Here is a 7,853-nt window from a genome sequence, read left to right as displayed (position 1 = left end):
TTCAGTCCTGAAAATTGGCTATGAGCTCCTGGAAAAGGCACTCCTGATAAGAGCAGCTATTGAAGGTATAGGCATGGCAACCTCCTTTCATGCTGTCTCCAGGAGAACAATATGTCTGTAGCCTTTCTACAAAGATACGGTCCGTTATGAGATATATCGAGTGGACCAGCTGTGCTTCCAGGCCTAGAATGTTGGTTTGGAGTCAGCTCAGTTTGGCAACAGGATTGTTATGACCTGAGAGCTGTTCAAGGGATTTTTATGAATTGGCAGTTTCATCCAGCAGCTTTGTATCACACAGTTGCAACTGGCCCTTTCTGAATTGCGTGGACTCAACTCAAAAGGTCCCCAGTGGTGTCCCTTTAACAGCAGATCTGAAGTACATAGACAAAAGCAGCTTATCCGGAAAGCATGAACCACTACTTCTGGTTTCAAAGATAAGTGCCCATTCCAGAGAGGCACTCTGATGATACAAGGAAGAAAACAAGCAAGTGCCACTTAGAGACACCATTTCTCTTTACAAAACAATGGCTTATGGAGCATTCCTCTGGGTTTGAAGCCTGGCTAGTGAAATGGAGACTCACACTCGCTCAGCATCCGAAACTCTCAACCTCACACTTTGAATTCAGAAGAAGAACCACAATCAATTTATAAAGCAGAACAAAAACCCGGTGTCCTAAAGATTCTTCTTTTGTCCTGCCACTAAACCTGCTGTTTACTGCTGCATCAGAATGAACACCAATGGGTTTTTTGGTGGATTGTTGCAGTTAAGCAGTAAACATCAGGTTTTCCCAGGGAAAGCGGTGAGATGAAACTAAAACCTCTTGGACCCATAACTAGAAACCATGGGACAAACAGAAGTGTCGATGAGCTCTAAAAGTAGGCAGGGATGATTTCTGACGAGCTTCTAGTGGCAGGGAGTTCCACAGGGCCTGCCACACTGAAGGCTCAGTCCCAAGTAAAGGATGCTTGAATATCAGGGGCATGAGGAACCACCAGAGGATCTCAGTGATTGAGGTGGTGCGAAAGAAATCAGACAGTCCTTAAGGCATACATTATTTAGGGCTGTACATTATTTGCTGGCAGGGAAATTGCAGGCACCATTTTGCCATATATTCCTGGAGGAATCGAAGTTCTCCAACAGTTGTTTTTTTTTGGGGGGGGGGCACTGAATTTGCCCACACCTCTTTTTTGTGTTGGTTGTAGTGCAGTTCTGACTGCATAAGCACACACACAAGATGACTGGAAGCATAGGAAAATTGGTATTAGTAATATAGCTAGAAAACCTAGCTGCAAAATGTCTTCTAGTAATTATTTGTTATGGAAGATCTATGGATAACGAACCATAAAAGATGGTAGGAAGGGGCAACCATGGAAAGACCATAACTATCAGAACTACCTATTCCTTTGGAATGCGATGTACTTGATATGCCATGGTAACAAAATCGGTTCATTTAACAAATGTCAATAGCAAGATAATAATAAGAATTATATAAAAAAAAATCTAGCTGAAATTACCAATTTGAAAAACCTAGTTGAAATTGCTATATCAAATTAATGTATATTGTGCTGTAATTACCCGCTAAACACCATAAATATATGTTGTGACATTTCATGATGCAGAGATGCTATCCACCACATGATGGTGCTAACAGAACACAGAAAGCAAAGAGAAGCTGTGTATCATCAAGTCTGTGGTAACCGTTGAAGCATTCATGGTTTTTGTGGCTTAACCCCATTGTGATCAAAGTGATAAAAGATAGACTTTCATAATCATGTAAAGCAGACACACAAACTGGGATTGATTGCAGAATATTCCTGTATATACATATACACTGTAAGGGCAGAATTACTGTACTTAAAGGAAATATTTGGCAGGTAGGTTGTTTCCTTACATCTGAAGGAATATGGCATAACAAAGCATTTCTGCAAAGTCTCTCTCTTTTCCTTTAAAAAAAAGGGGGGGGGGAGGATTGAAGATCATGAATCTGACCACCCTATGCATGGAGCCTGATTTCCTTCCACCAAACCTGGTTAGAATCCTGGATAAATTAAAACCATGGCTGGTTTCCCAACACCAGAGCTGAGAAATCCTGGTACAGATGATATAATAAAACAAATGGTGTATCTGACCATGCGCAGAGAGCATTTCCCTCAACATGGAAGTGGCCACAATCAGACCCCAAACATCTGGAATTAAGAATTAGTTCCCTTATTGCTTCCTGTAGACTGAACATTGTAATTCTTTCCCCTTGCATAAATCTGGCTTATAAATGCTACCGTCATTGGGTATTTATCAGTCACTCATGTATTTCCCCCCCTATTTCACAGGCTTCCTCTTTCTTCTCTGTTTTCAGCTTCTGGAACCTGCTTTTAGCTTTGTTCCTGCCTGTTCTTCCGTATATCCTCTTCTCTGTACCCTTTACCTTATTGGTAGAGATGACCACTCTATTCCCTGTCTGCAAGTCTCTTTCCCCTTGAAGTTCTCTGCCACTGGCAGGGCTGGCACAATACATTTTGGCACCTGAGGCGAACCACAAAATGGCATTTCACACCAGGGGAGAAGGGGTGAGTGAAGATCTACATTGAGAACAAGGAGGGGTGGAAATCAAATCAACCATACTCAATGGAACTCAAAGGCTGTCATGGGAGGGGGGGGGAGCAGTGGCGTAGCAAAGTCAGGTGGTACCTGGTGCAGAAAATTTCTTGCCCCCCCCCCGACATTGAAATTATTAAAGGAAGGAAAAATAAGATACTTACAGTTGCAAGTGTTATTTTCTGGTTTATTTACTCCACCACATTGTGAGCATAAGTACTTAAAACCATTTTTCTGCGATGGGAATTTCTTATTTTAAAAACACATATTTTTGCCCCCTCAGTGATGACACCCAGGGCGGTCCACACCTACAGTGACTCCCTTCCTACACCACTGGGGGAAAGGGGTCCACTCTGAATCATGCCAGTCAGGTGCAGACCCCTGGAGATCTCAGAGGGCAGCTTCCACCACTTCCTCCCTAGGGGTGAGAGGAGACCAGCAGTACCTCCTATTTGCCAAGAGGCCACTGTAGTGGCAGCAATGGAGAGGGCTGCTGTGGTGGCAGCAGATCTGGCCTCCAAGGATTATGCCACACCCATTACTGCCACTGTGGTGGCATCAGCAGCAGCAGCAGCAGACAATGCATTTTGTAGAGGATGGAGCTGCTGTTACTGTGAATCCTGCCACCTGAAGTAGTTAACTCACCCTGGCCAGTGGAATGCCCTTTTCACATCTGCCTTATCCTTTCTCTTCTGCTATCACAGTCCAACAAGTCATGCAGGCCTGCTGGCACAATATACTAAACTCCCCTTTCCAGTAAACAAATACAGTTCCCCATTCTCCAATTTGTTCCCCCTTGGAAGCTAACACCAAACCTGTGATAGCTGAGGTGGTCTGGAGTAGAGAAACAATGGGCAGGGATACAGTTAAGAAGTCCATCACCCCATCTCCAAATAGTCTTCATTTGATAATTGTTTATGAAAATCAGCTGTAAGGTAAAGGACCCCAGACGGTTAAGTCCAGTCAAACTTGACTATAGGGTGCAGCGCTCATTACTGCTTTCAGGCCGAGGGAGTTTGCGTTTGTCGACAGACAGCTTTCCGGCTCATCTGGCCAGCATGACTAAACCGCTTCTGGTGCAACAGAACACCATGATGGAAGCCAGAGCACATGGAAACGCCATTTACCTTCCTGCCACAGTGATACCTGTTTATCTACTTGCACTGGAGTGCTTTCAAACTGCTAGGTTGGCAGTAGGTGGGACAGAGCAGCAGGAGCTCACTCCGTCATGCAGATTTGAACTGCCGATCTTCCAATTGGCAAGCCCAAGAGGCTCAGTGGTTTAGACCACAGTGCCACCCAGTCCCTAAAAGGTAGCTATAGGGTTCACATGCGCACATGGGTAATGAAATACGTGGAGAGAGAGAGAGAGAGACAGGGAGAGACAGGGAGAGAGAGAGAGCGTAGCTACTGTGATGGCAGCAGCCACCTTATCATCCACCCTACCCGATCGCCAGCCCACCTGTACTGAGCCCTTTGATGGATGATGTAGAGTCTAGAGAGGAGTCAGTAACCACAGCAGTCAGCAGCTGAAAAAGTAAGCTATTGAAACCTTGGCTGCAGCTCATGCTTCATAAGGAGAAAACCTAGCCATGAGCCCACGTTCAGATGACAGTGGCTAAGTGTGACACAAAAAGGACCAGAGAGGAGCTAAGCAGCCACAACCTTCTCTGTGGGAATGTATACATTCATGTGGTCCTGGTAAGCCATAGTTTGGCTTACTGCATTGTCTGAACCAGACCTTGGGATCTCAAAGTGGCTTCAGTGACACTCAGCAAAAAAGCAACAACAAAATGCAATAAGAATGTAAGTAGCACCCTTCTGGATCAGCCCAGTACAGCATCCTATTCTCACAGTGGTCTACCCAATGCCTATGGGAAAGCTGAAAGGAGGACCTGGGTGCAACAGCACCTATGATTCCCAGAAACTGCTGCTCAGAGACATGTTGCCTCTGACAAAGGAGGCAGAACATGACTAGTAGCCACTGATGATGGATGTTGTTGTCCAACTACATAGGGAGGACAACAGGTCTCTCTTCCCTGTGCTACCTCCACTGTCCCATCTGTCCATCTTTTGTACTGTCCTCTGACTCCAGATTCAAACTGGGAGGCAAAGATAACTGCAACCCCATCATTCCAGCAGGCCTCTCTTTTCTCTAGCAAGCCCTTCTCAGACTTAAATATCTGGGAAGCAAATTGTGAGGGTTGGCTAGGTGGTGCAGGAGTCAACTCCATTTTCAGCTGGACCTGAATTTGGAGGTTTCTGGACCTGGTTTTGAATGGAGGAGTTGATAATCTGAACTCTCCCAGCTCCAAATTTCCCCCCATCACTAACCAACATGGTGTAATGGCATGGCTTCATACTTTCAGACTTGTCCTTGAAACCTATTTAAAACATAGATGTACCATTGTGCATTGCCTTTAATAGTATAAGAATGAAAGGTTTTCTTGAAGTGCTTCACATAAGCCTTAAACTTGAGATAGCTTTGTAAGGTTGGCCCATAAAATTATCCCCATTTCAGGAGGGGAGAATTCTGAAAAAATACTAGTTAGGCAGGGTCAGGTGGACTACAGCTCCCATCATCCTTGACCACTGGCCATCCTAGCTGGAGTTCATCAACATCTGAAGGACAGCAGGTTATCTATCCATGCTCTAATATCACCTACTGAGTTAGATTTTTCAGGGGCAGCAAATTCTTGCCTAACAGAATGTCTGTTTTTAATCATTTTAGCTGTGTAATGTATTTTATTCTGTTTTTATTCTGTTTGATGTATTCTATCTCTTGTAATGGCTTCAGCTGGACAAAATAAATAAATAATAAAAAGAGGGAGATATGAAGCAGGCGCACATGCTCTTAACTATTGCCCTAATTCAGGAATCCAGTTTTTGACCTCCTACAAAGATCCCAATGCCAGAACACAGAAGAGAATTGAAAAATAATGGCAAAATTCAATTGTGTCTATGAACTGTGGTTGTCCCATGGGAAGGTGTTGTTTTGCTAAGCTGTACAGCATTGACACATTAAAAAACCCAAAACAAAACAAAGCAGGTGTCAGCTGGAGCTGGGCCTCCTCAACTGTGGATGACAGTAAGCAACTTGTGGTTAGTAACCAAACGGTACAGGGAGTTGGGAGGGACAAGGCGAGGGCAGAATAACATGACAAGGAGCTTTAAAAGTGCAGTGGGAAGCATGTCTGTGTTTGTATGAGAGAGCCTGGTGTCAACAGAGCAGACATACATACGAACAACGGACATTAGAAACTGGGAGCGGAAACAAGGTAGGCTTCACTACATTATTCCAGTGTGTTATGGGCACTCTAAGGCTAGATTAAATTATTTTATTTTCCCAGAGCTTCTGTTGATTTTGTTTCTCCTCACCAGATCCACACAGTAGCATCTCCTCTACAGTACAGAGCTCATTTTATGGAGAAAACTGACAGAACATGGCAGCCTTTCCCAACCTGATGCCCTCCAAATGTTTTGGACTACAGGTACCATCAGGCTCAGGCAGTATGGCCAATAATCAGGGATGATGGGATTTGTAGTCCAACAGCATCTGAGGGGCATCACATCAGGAGAGATGGAAGAAGGAAGGGTTCATGATGAGTGTGTCAGATGTGTGTGTCATTCCACAGCAGAAGTAACAGAAAAACAACAGCTTTCTATGACCAGTTTGAGTTATTGCAATTGAAATGAACTTTGTGTCAGAATACAAATCTGATTGTGCCTTTCTAAGCAAATGCCAGGGATGAAAACAAACAAACAAACAAACAAACAAACAAACAAACAAACAAACAAACCACCCTAGCCATTTTGCATATTAAGAGGGAAATAGCTTGATAATTATTTTCATTCCCCTGCACCCCAAGTTAAAAAACCCCTATCCGATCTATCCAAATACAGAGAGGTAATTGTGGCTACTGCATGTCAAGGTAAACACCAAGGGCACTGGGAAGTCCTTTTGCTGCAGCTCCTATTCCTGCAGAAGGAGTTTGCACAGGAGATCTTCCCTGTGGCTTGTGCCCTTGGGTAGGATTACCTCACAGAGCTTAATTAGAGCCAACAGAGCACAGATAAATGCAGATGTAGTGAGAGGAAATCCCTCACGGTGAGACCTTTTGAATAATCTCCTGAGCAAGTAGATGGAAGTTACATTACCTGAGGCCTTGAGACTAGAGAAAGTATTTGACGATGAGGCCAGAGGGATTAGGAAAGCTTCTCCTGGCATTTCAGTTTTGAACTTTTCTTAGGCAGGAGATGAAATCAATCTCATGTAACACCTGAGCTGCATAACCGTAGCAAGCATTAGGCCTAGGTGTGTGATATGGGATGAGTCATTGTGTAAGGTTGAGACAAGGTGAGATGACGTGATGAAATGCTTTGATTTAATGTCATCCACTGCAATCCAATTCTTTACTATGAGCCCCCCCCACTCCTATGCCCGTTTCTTAAGTGTAAGGAATAACTTCGTATTAGCAGGACTATTAACAGCTGCAAGGCAATTCTAAACAATCTTATTAATTCATTAAATCCCATGTAATTCAGTGGGACTGACCTTTCAGTAAACATGTTTAGGACTGAGCTCTAAGCCCACACTTGGATACACTTAACAGCACAGTCCTATGAGGTACATTCCTGCCACAGGTTTACTGCCTTATCTGTTATTTGTGAGACCTAAATCCTAGGGATCTTCCAGTACTGAAGGAGGATGGATGAATATTTGTTCCAATGATATTGTGAAAGGGAAGAGGTTATATGGCACTTTATTTTGCAATATAGATGTGTCACTGATTTTAAGCTGAAACTATACAGATGATGGGCCAGATGCAAGTAACATCTGAATCAGGGGAGACAGTGAAAACTTTGGATAGGTGTCTGGATGCTGGTTGGTGGTGGACGAGGGCCAATAAACTGTGTTTGAATCCTGGGAAGATGGAGGATCTTTGCGTGGGTTCCTCCCATGTTTAGGAGATTGACAAGTTACCTGTTCTTGATGGAGATGCATTCCCTCTGAAGGAACAAGTGCCCAGTTTGGGGGTACTCCTGGATACATCATTGTCACTAGAGGCCCCAGGGTCTTCTGTGGCTAAGAATGTCTATTAATGATTTTACTGTCTGGTTTTATGTTTGTATAGTGTGGACCATTGTGATATATTTGTACGATGTAGTGGTATATAAATATTTTCATAAATAAACGAATAGTAGCCCTAGTGGGAGCCAGTGTAATGATTCCTGCTGGCACAATGGGGTTTTCCTGTAT

Source organism: Podarcis muralis, chromosome 1 (genome assembly GCF_964188315.1).
Source record: "Podarcis muralis chromosome 1, rPodMur119.hap1.1, whole genome shotgun sequence".
In the NCBI taxonomy this organism is placed as follows: domain Eukaryota; kingdom Metazoa; phylum Chordata; class Lepidosauria; order Squamata; family Lacertidae; genus Podarcis; species Podarcis muralis.
This window is presented reverse-complemented; position numbering follows the sequence as displayed.